We start from the raw sequence: 17,330 nt of genomic DNA on the forward strand, positions 1-17,330 counted from the left end.
GTGAGACAGAATACTTTCCGATCCCGGGTGCTCAGTGGCCGAGGTGGAGTTTGTGGAGGAATTTGATTACAGCCCATCCAAGGCCATAAACAAACATGCCACCAGAAAACCCTAGTGTGGGACAGCCGCCGCAGAGTGCGGGTACCCTCTGTAAATTCCGCCACAGTAGTGCACATGAGTCTGGACTGCTCTGACTCAGAGCCAAAAAAAAAAGAAAAAAAACTTGACTGTCTTAGTGCAAAGGGTAGTCTGTATGGCTACATTGGAAAACTGTTTTATGTTCAAATATTCTTGCATTATATATAATTCCACGCCTCTCACCCCATCCCTGACCTCCAGCCCCCTCTTGATCTTTTTCAGTATCCCCATCATCTCCTTTAACACCCTCAGCCCACCCTTAACAGGAACTCTCTCAGAAGTTTCTTGAGCTTTCTTGATGGCTTGGCCCTCAGAGATCTTTCAGGATGTAGTAAAGGTGATATTGTATTGTTTCCCTGAACTGTTTGCAGAGCCCAGGGATGGGTCCATCTCGTTGTCCCTCATTGTTTCTCTTCTTTGGGAGTTGGCTTAGATGCTTGGAGAACTGTTCCATCAACACCAAAGGCCCATGTGCCTCTGCTTCTGGTCTCCTCCTTCTTGGGCTCTGGAGACATGGAGGGAGCTGGTACAAAGGCAGGGGGAGCACCTGACATAGGTTCCAGTAACTGAACCAGTTACAGAACAGGATGGGGTTCAGAGGATCCAGCACACAGCTATTATGGGATGCAGGCCGGAAGTCACTTGAAGAAAGGAGGCTGGTAATTACAGAAGACAAGTATAGAAAGAACCTGTCTTCTGCCCTGAGAAAAACGGCCAGAAAGTCTAACTTGAGGGAAGATAGAGCCAGGGGACATGGTGTTGACATTAAGGTCTTGCTGTGCAGCACTGAACGGAAGGCATAGAGGATCATGGTGGATAGTTCGATCTGATTCATCGTGGTCCAAAGTCTTTATAAGTATTTAATTTAAGGGAAAAATAAAAACGGCCTTTCAGTTTCACAGTGAATGTTGAATTCTTGACCCTGCAGTGTGACAAACACCTTTTCACTACCCGAAGAAATTAAAAAATTAAAAGAAATTCAAAGAAAGTGACTCAGAGTCCTTCTCCAAGTCCTGGAAAGACTCGGAAGAGGGAATTCTCTGGAGAAAAGAGTGAGGTTAAATCTTTATCTCAGAAGGGAGAAGCAAAGGATGACGGGAGAAGAAATCATTTAGTTGTGGACGTTAGGACAGTGTGGAGTTAGAAAGAAAACCGACTCTGGGCAAATGCTTTTGGTTTACTGTAGGGAAAATAAATTCTTAAAGTTAATGCTGTTTTAGAACAAGCAAATGAAGGTTTTGGAAGTTTTTTTTAAGTACCTTCTAGGGTAGCAGAGTGCATGGTGCCTCATGCCCTTCATGAACACCCTATGTAGTGATGGGGAAGCTCTGTTAACCAATTATCTTCAGGAGGCAGGACCAAATTAGGATGTGGCTTTCCGGGACCTGAGAAAAAAAACGGGCGCTCGGCCCAGGTGCTCTCTCTCTCTGTGGTTCTCTTGCCGCACAGCTGAGCTTGGAATTCTTGTTCCTGTTTCGTGTTTTTTCCCCTTATAATGAATAAAAATATAAGTGTTTTATCTTTTAGCTAGCCTGGTTGTTTCCCAAATTGAGCTAACTTCTATCATGCAATGTATGGATAGGGTAACTACAGTGTTCTGGTCCTCCTGGTACATCCTTATCGACCTTCTCACCTTTCTTCCTCGGCCTCCCAAGGCATTATTATCTAGCCACTGAAGCCTTTTCAGGCCTTCTCAAAGTCTCCTGTGCAAGGGGCCTTGCTCCATTGGGAACCGAGTGGTTTGTCAGAAAAGAAATCCACACAGTTCTAACAGAGGCTGCTACTGGTTCCTCTCCAGTAACATCTGTGTCTCTATTGGTTTTTTTTTTCCTTTCTCCCTCTCACGCTTTCTTCCCTCTCCCCATTTCTTTCATTCTTTCTCTTATGTACTTCTGGGGTCTGAAGCTACCATTTGATAAGCAAGTGCTCTCTGTCACTGAGCCACAACTTTAACTTCTTTATTTTGAGATAGGCTCTCAAAAGTTGCCCAGGTGGGTCTTGACCCAATGATCGTTTTGCTACAGCGTCTTGAGTAGCTGGGATTGCAGACCTACTTTGGCAGGCCCAGTGAAGCTTGTATATCAACATACGTTCTTTCGAAGTTTATTTGGAAAGCACAAGGGTTTATCTTACAAGTGTCATAGCTCATTCATGGTACAGTTGTCTTGAATGGAGGAAGAGGATAGGAAATTCTAGAATTCTCTAAAGCACTGAGGTAGCTACCTCCTCCTTTTATTGCCTGACTCAGCACCTGAAGTGAAGCCCAATATTTCTACCACATTTTTTTCTTGGCTGTTGCTGTGTACTTGCTATTCCTCCTCATCACTCCTTACCACCCTGGATAAATCTTAACTGTGATGTCTACATCTATCTTTCAAATACATATATACCTTTTTAATGAATTTTTAGGTGACATTGAGCATTGACTATATTCAGGCATTTTTTTTCTGAGTCCTTTCGGTATTTTAACTAATTTAGTTTTCATAACTTTCAGAAGCAGGAAATTCTGTACCCACTTTAAAGATAAGACACTGACTGGAAAAACTATGTCAAGGTCACAGGCAAATGAATGGCCAAGTTAGAATAGAAGCCCAGGCTGTCTAACCCCGGGGACTGCCTTGTAACCATGCCACAGGTTGCATCACTGGTACCTACTCACTGACCTTCCTGGGAGGCGATCACTACTTCTGGTTTTCCTTTCTTGTCTTTGGTGGGAATTTTCTGAGTCCACTCAGCTGGGTCATAGAACTCAGCTCTTTGCTCAAACATTATTCTTATTTGCCTATAAGGGAGCTTTTGGATGAAATTTCCATGGGCTCAGCCCATTATTTATTTGTAAGAACATGTAAGACAAAGCACAAAGTTTCCAGTCACTGCTCTCCCAGCTGTCCAGCTGTGTGTTTGGACTTGGATATTACTCCTTGCCCATGCCTCTAGTTTCCATGGGCTTCTCCATCAGATTCTGCACTCATGAAGCTCCTGCCAATTGTTCTGTTTCTCTCGGAAACTGACCCAGAAAGCCTCCTTGGTTGACAAGTTCCTAAAGGCTAAGTCTTGGGGCCTCTTCTTTCCCAGTCTTAATTTTGTTTCCTAAGGAAATTTTCCTAATAACCATCTGCATGCGGATAATAACTCTTGGACGCACCATCTAGCTCAAAAGAATCTATAGTGCCTTGGGTTCATACAGCTAGTTGAGTGCTTGAGTGTACACTTGCATATCTCAGGAACCCCAGGATGTAACATGCACAAAAGCAGATTGATAACCATGGTCCTCTTCAGGGTGTGTTTATGAAATATCCCCGTCTGTCTGCAAGACCGGAAACCTCTTAACTCTGCCCATCTCTCTGTTCCTAATCCACCAGTATGACCTGCCAGTGTCCTGCAGTGAGTTTTCACATGTTCACGTCTCTTGGGACTCACACCCTCCCGTACTCCATTGTGAGAAGCTCCTTCCTGATTCCTCTTGTTTGGCCTGCAGTCACAATGATCTTCCTAACCTGCCAAGCCTATCAGATCACTCAGTGCCACCACCTGCCGGAAACATTCCATTCTCAGCGAGACCACAGGGAGGCTCCCCAGACTCCACAGGGTCTCCTCCTGCATCAGTACCCTTGCTGTCTACACGCTAGATACCCTGGCGTCTTCAGTTTTTCTGTGTGCTTCCTACCATACAAGTCCTTCCCAACTACTATTAAAATTTTATTTTAGTTTTTAGGATCCAGAACATTTGACATTCTTCCAAAGTCTCAGTTACCACACCAAGGGACACTTTGAAGGGAGGTTTTAGGTGTCCTTCTAACAGGCCAGTCAGGTTCCTTTATCTTGCAAGATCATAATATTTATCTAAATTAATATGAACACTAACCGATACAATGCACTGAGGATTAGTTAAAGTTCGAGCATCAACCACAGTGCTAATCATTTCACAAACATGATATTTAAATCTCATCTAACTAAATTTACGGTAAATTCTGAGCTACAGGTGCTACCATGCTTGCTGTCCTGTAGGAGGAACGCAATAGCCTAAACTGAGTGGACTTTCAATTGTGTGATCATTTAATTCTGAAAACTTGGATCTCCCACAGGACTTAGGATTTGGAGTGAGCTGAAGCCAGATCTGGTACTGATCCGTCCTGTTAGAAGCCAGCTCGGCATGTAAAATGTGCCCACTATGGATTTGCTGATTGGGATAATGAGTGTTTGAATGAGTAATGCAGCGGGACACATTTTCATAGGGAAACTAACTGGGTATTCCTTTTGTTCTGCAAGCCAAATCTGTCACCTATGAGAGTGTTTACAAAATTCTAGACAGACGCTTGCAAATGAGAGAAACGGCCTTCGCGGTCCTGGAGATGATGGTGCGGAGCATCGTCCACTCTCCTTTGTGACGACCATCTGTTCCACTTCCAAAGGAGGTGACAATTCAGTTTAACTCACAGTTAAAGATGAGAGCAGTCCTGCCCTCTTCTAGGCTACCAGGGCTTTCAGAAGGAAAGACTAGAGGAATTCACAGTGACACACAGGTGTGTGCATCTTGCACAAGGTAAGTCTAAACCGGCAGTTGTTCAAGAAGCCTCAACTTTTTGAGTCTAAACATGAGAGGACTGCTTCTCACTTGTGTAACAGCCTACTGCAGTTTCAGTGCTGGCCCAGGTAGCCTTTTTCCTGTTGATTCAGGAGTCCACCTTCCTCTTGCTGGAGCTCTCCAGTACCAAGTCCCAATTCTCCTGCAGTGTGCAATGAAAGGCCCTGGGAAAGTATGTTCGTTGCCTCAAAACTCTGCCCGCAAATGATTTCCACTTGTTTCTCTCTGCTAGAAAATCCAGCTCTAAAGACTTCTAAAGAGGGCTAGAAAATGCTATTTGTCAGCCCTTAGAGAGAGAGAGAGAGAGAGAGAGAGAGAAAATAGTCGAGCAAATTTCTGGTTGTTTTTGCTCCACTTTACCCAATAAAGCAACATTGGGAAGTGGACTGGGAGACTTTAGGGCAACTGAAACATCTTAAAGATTAAGGAAAAACGGGAGAGTTCCTGGTAGGAAAAGGTAACATGTGATAGTCACAGTCAAAATGAACTGAGGCTGATGCCAGAGAGGGTAAGGGCAGGAAGGAGTGGGGATTGAATGGGGTGAGGGCAGGAAGAAGTTTGGATGGGAGGGGGTGAGGGCAGGAAGGAGTGAGGGCAGGAAGGAGTAGGGGTTGAATGGGGTGAGGGTGGGAAGGAGTTCAGATGGGAGGGGTGAGAATGAGGAGAGATGAAGGCAGGGAGGGCAAAAGGAGGGAAAATGGAAGTCAGCCTTTGTATGAGTCAGAGTCAAACAGACATTATTTTAATAATATTTTTGTCTTGCTTTTCCTGTCTTCCTTCTGTAAGTAATTAAATAACAAACAGATCCAACCCTTCACCACAAGTATCTTAGCCCCTAATGTGAAGATATGAAATAATTAGAGGATTTGCTGTGTAAGGAGTTTAATGGCTGAGACAACCTCTGTTTTCAAGACTGAGCTAATTATAGAGGATGAGGCTGAACAAAGGGAAGGCATGCAATTAGCAGAATAGCACTTCCTGCAAGGCAGCCTGGTCCAGGGGCTTTGCTGAACTGTGCCTGTTAGACCAACAGTCATCTGGGATTCACCTTTTAGAAGAATTCTTTGAAGACGTTTGAAACTCCAGATTTGGCCATCTTATACTCGACTGTGGTGATGGAATAGAGGACTTTAAAATCTAGTCTGATGGTAGAGGGCGGATAGTGGGCCCACATGGAGAAGCCTGAGGTTCTGGTGCCCTCCCACTCCGTGGCTTGGTAGTGTGTTCAGTGAGCTCTTTCTCTCATTCTCTAGAAGTGCATACGAAAGCCCCCAACACTGAGCTGAGGGTGGGGGCTGGGGAGGGAGGCTGTATTCAAAACTGATTTTAATCTTTGATCGATTTCCTTCTTTTTCTTCCCTTTTCTTTATCAAGATTTCATCCTTCCCTTTCCTTTAACAAGATTTCATTCATTTCGAATAAAAACCTTTAAGATGTTCAGAATGCTCCAAGAAAGACGGAGATACCAGATGAATGAATTTCCTCTAAACCCTGGGAAGCCTCATAAAGGGCATGGCCACATCAATGATTCCAGCTGAGCAATGTCAGGGATAAGGCACTACCTGGTGTGTCAAATCCCAGGGGAGCATCCCAGGAGGGCTGACTCAATGCTTTTCTTCCAAAGAGAAGGACTCTCTCTCTCTCTCTCTCTCTCTCTCTCTCTCTCTCTCTCTCTCTCTCTCTCTCTCTCTGTGTGTGTGTGTGTGTGTGTGTGTGTGGAGGGGGCAGTATTCTGTCTGCAAACAAGACCTTAAATGCAAAAGACAATTCCATCTATGTAAACACTAAAGATTCTGGGGAGAGTCCCTTTCCTGGGTTTTGTTGACAGAAAATTAGCAATCGATGTGAAAAGTTAAGAGTTCAAAAGTTGCCCAATATCAGACATTATTCATCGGAAAACATTGTGAGTTGCCCCTCCGAGTCTCAGCGTGGGTTGAAAAGAAGGCCCTTGGCTCCCAAACAGGCATTAGGATTGCATTATCATATCAATAGCCCACATGCAAAGTTCTTGATAAAACTCTCACAATCTAGAGGCGTGAGATAAAATATGAGAGTTTGATTTGGGTAAACAAATCAAAGGCATTTTCAGTAGAGCTATTTAATCTGTTTAAGGCACTGCCAGGAATATAAACATCAGAGGAGTCAAGCATTGAGGGAACTTGGGGTAGGAAAATCTCTGAAGATTGCTCCTTTTTCCTAATTTACTGTAATCTAGTCGTATTGGCCTTCTTTCAGTTCTGGGAGGCAGCCAGGACTAAGGCTTCTTCGCAGATACCTCCTGGAATATGTGGGGCCGGCTAAGTTTTATACAGCATTAACAAAAGCTCCCTCACCTTGCTGGTTTGATACAGTTGACCATGCTGTTCACTGGGAGTTGCTGGGGCCCTTTGAGACATAGAGGCTGCAACTGATGGTGTAACTCCATCTTGGGTCAGGTCACCAGACAGACTGTCACAGAAAATGGGATCCATGATGCCTGTGGAAAGCTAGATGTATGGGAACCGTCCTTTGGGTTCTCATACCTCTGCTGGCTTCCCTCTCTACAGCAGAGGGCAGCCATTAACAGCCCGAGCACTTGTGTTTCTTTCTGGGGAACGTCCGTTGACAGCTGCCCTTTGGGGCACGTACTGACTCAATTCTACCATGCCTCATCTCACCTCTGGCCTTGAGATTGACAGGGCAGAGACAGACAGAGACTAGGAATGCTGTCAAGGAGCAAAGGGTCAAAAGCCGCCCACTAACGCATCATGGAAGGCAGAAAGGGTACGGAAAACCAATATACCTGGTGCCAATTGCTGGACACAAAGACAAAGAGGTGCACCGGCATGTAGGTGAGTTTGATTTTGGGAAATCAGCTTGCTGGGAAAGTAGCTCAGAGCTGTCTCCCACCTTGCACTGGCCGCTGTCCTCAGAGTCCAGCTAGCACTTAGAAGGCACTTGAGAGAGCTGATCATCTCATGGATAGAGAAACTGTAGTTTAGACATGACAAATGGTCGGTCACAGGTCATAGGAAGGTGATGGGTAAGAGGGAAGCAGACTCCAGTGTCCTCTTGCGGGGATTGTGTTCTTTTCCCAAACCACACTGCAGAGAGTTTGTACACTATTTTATTATCTTATGCTAGTTGGGGTAAATCACATAGAAGGGTGTTTTCCTTCATGTCCATTTCAGTAAAATTATTTTAATAATCATTAGTATTTTATATATTTTTAATAATCCTGCCATCATTTTAATATATAAATCTCTTATGTTTAACTGAAATAAGAAGTGAGTGAAGCACAATTGCCTTGTGAGTCAAGGTTATTTCAACGAAGATTCAAGAACCAATTAGCAATGGCTGGGAGGAATGGACTTTAAATAGGAATTGTCTCAGGTCACCTGAAGGAAATCAGTGGTCACCAGGAGTTCATTTTTAAGGAGCCCATTCACTGAAACCGATCCAAAGTGTCAAAGACATCTGCAAATATGGCTTTTAAGGCTACATTTATTAAACTATAATTTTTCTCGTCTTTCACAGTTAAGGTTATTTTACATACGTGTTAGGATTTCATTAAATAAATAAAACTTCACATAGCCAACAGTAAAGCCAGAGGCTTGATGAGGGTAAGAATTAACCATTCCACCCAGGCTCAGGTACAATACCCTCACTTTCTAAGTGATGAGCAAATGCATTTGGAGTCGGTAATAAAAGAAAGATCAACACTTCTTATCACCCGCTAGCTATTAGAGAATGACTTCTGATCTTCTAGCATTGTGCTGCCTCTCCTCTGTGACCAGCCCCACCACTGAGCAGCAAGTTCTTCTCCTACCTGCTGGACCAAGCCGGCTGCCTCTTCTCTCTTCTCACCCCAGCTGCAGAGAGCATCTACCGTGGTCTCCATGGGTCTGTGGAGATTGGAGAGGCCTACTCCAGAAGCTGCTTGTCACCAACATGTGGACTCCTAAGGAGACACCAGAAAGAGGGACAATGTTATATATATATAAAACAGAAGTTAATTGGATGCGAGAGAACGAAGATAGCATTCCCTAATTTAAAAAAGATTTCCACTTTTCAGAATGGGATATGGGCCCATTGTGAATAAAAGTCTAAAATGTTTTAAACGAATAAGAGAGTTTGAGCCAGTTCTAGGGCAGCAGGTAAGGTCGGTTGAGTAGGACAGAGAAGACTCAGTCTGTGTGTGAGGTGACAAGGAATGGTAGGGACAGTGGCTAGCTAGTGATCATGTGACCTGCTGGAGAGCCAGCTGTGACTCAGGCCGAACTGATGGTTGTCATGGAAGCAGTAAGGAAAAAAAAAAGCCCAATGATGTCACGACTTCAGATTTTCAAGGAAACTGTAAATATGTGTTTTATGTGGCCATTCTTGAGTTGTAAAAGTTAGGATTTAATTAATTAAATAAAACTTGATTCAGGTAATAGTGAAGCCAAAGTCTAAATGAGGATCAGAGTTACCTATGCTCTAGTGATGACCAAATATATCCAGAGAGGGGAAGCTGAACAAGGCAGAGCTAAGGTGTTAGGTAGGAGGGCCACCCCTCTCAGGCAGGGTCTTCACTTTCACTGGTGACTGCTCTAGGGCTGGCTGAAACTAATCAGATCTGTTTAGATAATTATTTGAGGGAAAACACAAGGCTGCCTTTCATTGATCTGATTCTGGGTTTCCAAACTACCCATGTACAAAGCTTCCTGACTGAGGACCGGTGGTATTCCAGTCTCACCATCCACAGTGGGAAGGCTGTTGAGAAAGTTAGCGACTACAGAGCATACTGTCCCGCATCTGCAGCATGGCTCCCATCGCGGGCATCTGTCTGGATGGATTTGAGCCAGAAAAGCCAGTTGTGGGGAGGAGATGGCGGTGTATGAACAAAAGCGTTGTCTAGCGGGTCTCCTGAAGTCACATGCTGCTTCAAGTTGACCAAACACTAGCTGCTTCTCTTTACACGATTGTCATTTTTGTTTGATGGATGTGTTTAGGTTGGGTTTAAATTTAACTTAACCTCTCTAGGTCTTACAAGCAAAACAAAGGAAATAACAGTCTGTATCAGCGAGGTGAACTGAGGATAGAACAGTGTTTGCACAAGGTAGGCATACATACTCACTATGTTGGTAATAACAAATGCTAAGTAGTATTTGGAGCTAACATTTATTGAATGTGGATTATATTTGAATGTCATTATTGTCACAATTGTTATCTATCACTATCACCAAACTCCTCTTAGGTTTTTATACTATTTGTCCTTTAAGAACTAAGTGCATGGTATTTAGAGGGGACAGTGTTTGTACAGGGGTCTCTTCAACCTGCCAATGCTTAGCCCACCTCTCTAGAACTGTCAGTGTCCAACTGAAAAGTATCCTTATGCAGTCAAAAGTAGCAAATTGAATTTGGTCAAACATCAAATAATAGGTTAAGTGGTCAGGCAAAGATGTATCACAGGAAGCATTTTAAGTTACTACAATACTTAGTGATGTCTTATGAAAAATTGTATTAGTCTGTAATGCGATTGTACCACGTAACTAAGAACAAATGAGAGTGTTAGCTGATCTTTAAGTTATATGTTTTAAATTTAAATGGAAAATTCCATAGTCTTTAATACACTATTTGCATGAAGTATAATTTTTGTACACATATCTTTAAATAACTGAAATGAGTACTGAATGTTGAATTCAGGACAATAACATCTAGAAGATTTTTCTCTAGAATATTGAATGTTTTCCCTTTTATGAAAAAAATCCATGCAAGAGAAAGAGCTAAATGTAACATAATTGAATGCCAACACTGAACATTTTATATAAAAACCATTGACTGCTGAAAAGGAAGGAACCAAAGGTTGAAGGAAGTGGTGTTAAAGGAAATCATACATGATTCTCTGTAGCAGCTTTTCTAACAGTTGTTTCTAACACAGTGTTTACTAAGGAAAAACCACCACCATAACCACAAAAAGAATGTGGAAAAATTGCAAGCTTTTAATCTGACTTTCCCAAGGGCAGATATTATAGTTTAAAATTTCAACACATAATTGTGTTTTGGATATATTCTAAAGTAGTCACATGGGAGTTTTTTTTAACATATTAAAAGAATTAAAGTTCACTAAACAAGGCAAAGAAAGTGTGTGTGTGTGTGTGTGTGTGTGTGTGGCTTGTGTGGTGGAATAATTAATTTTGGCTTTAACTTAAACTTAATATTATCCTAACAGGTAATGGCATCTAATTCATAGAACTAATTTAGAACACAAAGACAAGCTTTATAGGACAAGATGAAAAAGCACAAACCATTTTTTAAGTTTGACTTCTCCCATGCAATTTTAGTAATTAACCCAGAGGCACTGTAACTTTCTAGAATGCAAAATGCAACTCCATTCAGATGTTAGTTCTAGAATACAAAACAGTATTTCAAAGTCAACTAGAAATTAATTTGTCCATTGTCTATTCTTTTGGGTAATTGCCATTATTGCTATTTCTCTTTGGGCGAACCACTGAAAACTGACTACATAAATTGTTGTGTTTTTTATAGGGAAATGACTTAGACTCAACATTTGTCACCCAGATTTTAATTTAATTTGCACTTCCACCAGACTCAAGAGTGCTGCTTCTTCTAGTGTATCATTCTATTATATTCGTCGCATTGTCCCTTCTTTTCAGCTCCCTCCGGCAAGAAGGACTTTTGCCGATGCCAATTACGGGTGAGAAATTCAGTTATTCTGCGAGAATATTTACAAGTGTGAGCTAAGTGAGAACCTTAGTGACATATCAGGGCAAATAAGATAGCAATAACGTGGGCATCACGATTAGCCTTCCCAGTCTTCCTCCTCCCTCCGTGATAACAAAGGACTTTGCATGTGGATCACTGATCTCAGCTTCTGGCTTCATTGGATCAAGGTTTGTGGGAAAAGAAGGGCATGGAGGCCGAAAGAATAAAACAGAACGCATTGCTCAGTTGTTTATTCACTAGTTTATCAAGGTCCTTTCTGTGGCTCAGTGGGAAAGGCGGTGGAGAAAACAGGGGTCTCATTAGTTAGTGGATTTAGGTGAGGGAATAGAGGACTTCCCAGCTCCAAACTTCATCAATAATGAACTTCACTTTCTCTTCGTCGTAGTGGGTATCTGAGAAATAGACTCTGAGACTCCAAGACTTCCATGCAGGAAATCCATTAGGGCCTGTTTGTAGAAACAACCCCTGTTGGGAAGGTGAGGCTAGAGTCTCCACCACAGCAGATCTGGGCTGGGCCCGCAGAGACTTGTGTGTGCTACTGCCTGCTTGAATGGGCTCCATAGGGCAGAGTGATGCCCATCTCTTCAGCATCAGGTGTAGTTCCTTTGGTGCTGGTGGGGATGGGGCATTTGTAACACAGTCATAGGTAAATACTAGAAATCAGGCTCTAACCCTCAATCCCTGGAAAGCTGGTTGACCAGTAAATTCTGAACTAGAGAGAATGTTTGGATCTTCAGCACTTCCTGCCCAGATCCCTGTGATTGGTTTTTAATTTAATATGGGTTACTGAGAGGAAATTGTATATTATATTAAGAGGTCTTGTGTCACTCCAGTTATGTCCAAGTTACTAGTCTAATATTAATATTTTATCCCTACTGTGCTACAAGAGATATGTCTGTCTGGCTTTCTGAATGAGGCAAGCTCCCATGGAAGCTAAACCACCTATATGGGCGCCACCTGTTGGAATGATCTCTAAAGTCTCTGTGATGTTGTCAAAGTTTATGTACTAGTGATGACTAAGCCATGTCTGAAAAAAAATATAATTATAAGAAAACCTGAGGTGATTTAGTTAGGTGATATTACTATTCTCTGCTAATAAACCTGTTTACTTATCCCAACGAAGTAGAAGGACACTAATTATAGCATTCTTCGTTTAATAACATCATGGATAGTTTTGAAGCCAGGTTATATCATATCTCATAAGGTGGGATAAAATGTTAGCGTTACTACCTGAGCCACACAATATTTTGGGTTAAATGATTCCAGGTACTTTTGAGGTTAATTTCTAGGAAGGCAAACGGAACCAATTCCAGAGCTTGCCATTTTGACTAGTCTTGATAGCCAGATTACTCTGGGGCCTCCCATTTCTGTGTTCTGTGGACTGAGATTAAAGGCAGGTGACCACGCCCACATAGATTTTACGTGTGTTCTCAACTCTGGTCAGCATGCTTGCACAGCAAACATTTTACCTATGAAGCCATTTTTACAGCCCTTGTATCTCTTTAAGACAGGAGTAGTTCAAGTGACAGGGGACTGTGGTGGAGACATCAAAGCATGCATATAACCTCTAATTGTGTGTGTATGTGTGAGTGTATTTTAGTGTGTAATTTAATACCTTGCAAGTTGATGATAAAGGGCAAAACTTCACTGACTGTAAACTATGAATACAGTTGAAACTTATGTTTATCTAAGAGGGACTCTTGAGTAACATAGCACAAACTCCTAGGAATGATCTGGTCTTTTCTTTAGATTTTAAATGGAGCCATTCTTTCAGCAATTCAACAACTGTTTTCCCATTTCATCTTATGTGTAATTTACATGCTATTTCCTGGAGATTAAAAGGAAGAAAAAGATTTAACCTGATTTTAATGTCCAATATTCAAGTATATACTATGTTATAAGTCTTTAATTTTTGATAAGGATTCATGATACTTTAGGGAATACAGGAGTTTTAATGTCTTAAACATATAAGCCTAGATAAATGAATTTAATAAATTTGTAAACTTGAGTTTAACCTTGTCCTAGGCTAAAAATGAAGAATGGGATAAATCCTTACATATGCTTGGTTGTCAGACTTTGAAACTACGGGACCTTCCTATGTTGATGGTAGAAGCTAGTTATTAAAATTATGAGCATTTTAGAGGTTTTGCAAGATTTTCTTATTGCACACATAGAAATAAATGAATGCAATACACATTAGAAAAGAAGGAATTCATAACAGGAGATTTACAATCTTATCATGTCCCCTATAATCATACTACATGAATACGGTTTCATATCTACTTCATATTTCACACATATATGATTTTTATTTTAATTTTCCAAGTTGTGCCTCTGGAATTCTGTTTGCTAAGGGTCTTAGCGGCCACTCATGCCTTTCTTTATCAGCGGGAATATATCACTTTGTTATGTTTGTTTGTTTATGTATTCATTTATTTATTTTGCCTTGAATGGGTGTGATATCTGGGCAGCCGATTCTGGCTTGGATCAGGGCATGTAAGCTAACTCCTCATGCTTTGTTCTTGTGTTATTATTTTTGCCTGATTTCTTACCACGAGGAAGCCATACATTTTAACTGAACAGATATGAGGTAAATAAACTATTTTTTTTTCTCCCAAGATAACTATCAAGAACCTCGGGGAATATGTGCAGAGTTTTCTGGGACTCTATTAAAAATTATCTGATAAACTGTCTTTGGGTCCGTGTGCTTTGTTGTGTGGGGGCATTAGGTGGGAGCTAGGAGGCTTTGTAGATGCAGTTAGAGCTTAAACGCTGGGCAATAAACAACAGTGCGCTTTGTGGAACAGAGATGGCTGGAACGATCACTGTTAGATTCACGCCGAATTTCTCACGTCTACCTGTATACATTACACTAAGCACAATAGTAGTACCCAAGGAAGTGATTAAAACTGACTTCCAAATACCAGAAAGCAGACTCTTTTCTTTCCTTGGGAGATAAATGAAAAAAAAAAATTTGAGGAGTTCTATATGTGAATATGTGTAGAACATACTCGTATATAGTTCATGCGCTACTTCATGAAGAAACAGAGCAAAGAACACAAGAGACCTGTGAATTCTACCTCCACGTGAGAAACAACCCTTCTGTGGGGCCAAATCGAGGCCATGCTCACTTTTCAGCTGAACTCTGACAGATGTGGTGGGACCAGAACAAGAATGGTCAGTAAACAGAAACGGTCCCTTGGGAGAGGTTACTGAAACCAAGCATGCAGAGCAAAACCAACTGCTGAAGGTCAGAGAGATGTGTAAGCGGGTTAAACAGCCCTGGCTCGGACGAGGCTCCACCAGAAAACATGGGCACAAGTGTCATTTCCTTCCTTTCATAGGGGAAGACTGCAGGTACCTTAACACCCCGAATCCAGCAACATATTTTCCAAAACAATAGAGCTAAGCATCTTGTGATGCCAGAAGGATGAGGGAAAACACCACCTAGGCCCACATTATGCCACTGCCACAGCAACGGTTTTTATTTTTGTAAAGCAATTATCAACTTATGTATAAGTGATTACACCATTTGCGACGCGAGATCCTTGGAAAATCTGATGCGGCAATCAAAATATAATCGAGCTATTTTGGAATAGAAAACTCTATCTGCTCTTTGAAACACATAAATATCGGAAAATCAAACAGTGGTCCATTTAGAATTGTGTTGCTGATGGCTTTAAAGAGTTACGTTAAGGTGAATTTCTGTGCTCAATGGGAAATTTCTAGAGTCTGATACTGGTAGGTGCCGGCCAAGGTGTATGTGAGCGGTGCTGGTTGTGGCAGAGGTGGAGGGTGGGTGGGTGATTGGGTGGTTGTGGTCCTCCCACAATCCATCTTCACACTAATCGTTATTTGTAGCTTCAATTATACCTCATACACGTAGACACTATTAACTTTTCAATATGCATATATACCTGTGTGATTAAAAAAAATACAAACTCATTTAAAGTACCGTCAGCTTCACTGGAGGGTTTTGTTATGATTATTTTTCAATCTGAGGGGGATGAAAACATTGCAACAACGGACTGACAAGAGCATTTTAAATATTAAGGAGTCATGTCTCCTGGATGAGATGCACTCCCCAAACCTTTCTAGAATTCCTGATGAAGCAGTCATAATGTCACAGGGATATAAAACAGAAAGTGGTTATAATATATATGATGACATTTTCAATTATGATTGCATCCTACTATACAAATAGTTAAAACACTTGGTTATAGTACATTAAATAGTTAGGCATGATCCCAAATTAAAACACTTAGGAAATAATTAACAGACTTGACCTCTGGGGAGAGGAAGGGATGGTGTGTGAGCCAGTGCAAAGAGCCTTTTCTTATTCATTACGTTCTCTGTTATTTGAACTGCTTATAACAATGTGCATTCAAATATCATTTTTATAATCAAAAATAATAAAAAGGAAATAATCAAATAAAGTGAGATCAACTGCCCCCCTGCCCCACTGGGATCTGCGAGGATCTACCCCCAAGCCCCCTCTCTCTTATTTTTCACTAGGGTGACAGTCCAAAGCTGAGAACTACTCTTGTACTTTATCATCTCTGAAACTGCCTGCAATCATATTTAGTAGGTTCTAAGTCCATATTCTGGGCATTGGCTAGGCTGTATGCTTTCCGTTAAGTCTGGGATCACAGAAGAAATGCAGTACAAGCTCTCCTACCACCATGTGTGTGAGAACCACAGGACTATAGGATTAACCTACTGCATCTGTGACTATCTACCTAGGGTATCACCCTATGGACAAAGAGAATGAACAATTCTTTCAGCTTGTGCTAGGACACGAAACGGTTATGGGACCTTCTCCTGCTCCATATCAAGAGGTAATAGCTGGTTTATCACGGGGGCTTCTTCCCAGGATAATTCTACGGAGGTGCTGTTTGATGATAGGAATACACAGGAATCACGTGGTTTCAAGTACATTTTAACCCAAGGAGCTCTTGCAATTTACATGCAACCCTTGCTGATGCATTATGTGAATCTAAACAAAATACACCCCCACCCCCGCCCTGGAATGTCCCCATGCTAAGTCATCCCAGATTTTGTACTGTTTTGTGGCATGACATTGGAGCCGCTCGCTATGGGAAATAAAAACATTTGTACACTTTGAGGAGATGCAATAGAACCTGGATATACTATTAGGTGTTCCCTAAGGAATTTAGCCAAGTTTTAGTAAGGCATATGTGATATCGCAAATAAAACCATCACAAATCTAAGATGAATGTTTCTCACTTTCTAGACCTTTTAAGTGTAGTCTGGGGGAAATTCGATTATTTGGTTAAATAAAATTAAGGCTCCTATTTTTCTGTCTCCTGTATCTACAGTGAGTTTTTTTTTATTCATTCTAAGGCAAGACAAAGAAATGCTGGAATGGATTTTCTATCTGACAGATTATTTAGTTTAGGGCACATAGAATCCGCATGCTTTGTTTTTCACCACTGTCCTGAAGCACATGTATTTTCAGAGCCTCAGATCTGGTCTTTGAAATGCAGTGTCAAATCTCTGTGTCTCACAAACCAGCAGGCCTCTGGAAAAGGAGTCGAAAGCAGGTTTTGTTGAGGAGTCAATGCATTAGCTCCCAATTTATATGTGTGATTGGTTGCTCACTATTTCCTCATGAATTTGTCTCACAGAAATAACTCTCAGTAAGAGTATCCAGCCAAGTACAGGTTCAGAAAGGGTCTCCTTTCTATAGATGCCTTCTCTTAATTTTTTCTTTCAACAATTCATGCTCTTTAGGTCTCTAGGCCACAACATGCAAGCTGAGCATTTGAGCCCTTTATGAAGTCTACGGACTCACCAAGGTCATGGTTCACCCAGACGATTAGCAATCCCCCAAAGTCTCTCTGTGGCTCCTCAATGGAAGCCCCTATCCTGAAGCTGA

At 41.7% G+C, this 17,330-nt stretch overlaps 1 protein-coding gene across 8 annotated transcripts in view; it reads right to left on the reverse strand.

Moving 5' to 3' along the window:
- B3galt1 (beta-1,3-galactosyltransferase 1) overlaps nt 1-17,330 on the reverse strand; it is a 501,059-nt gene that overhangs the window by 46,246 nt on the left and 437,483 nt on the right. For all 8 annotated transcript variants that reach the window (XR_012911780.1, XM_075984985.1, XM_075984983.1 and 5 more), the window contains one exon: nt 8,532-8,663. The gene's annotated coding sequence lies outside the window, so the exon portion shown is untranslated. The remainder of the gene's footprint in view (nt 1-8,531; nt 8,664-17,330) is intronic.

The sequence above is a fragment of the Microtus pennsylvanicus genome, chromosome 9, assembly GCF_037038515.1.
Source record: "Microtus pennsylvanicus isolate mMicPen1 chromosome 9, mMicPen1.hap1, whole genome shotgun sequence".
NCBI lineage: Eukaryota > Metazoa > Chordata > Mammalia > Rodentia > Cricetidae > Microtus > Microtus pennsylvanicus.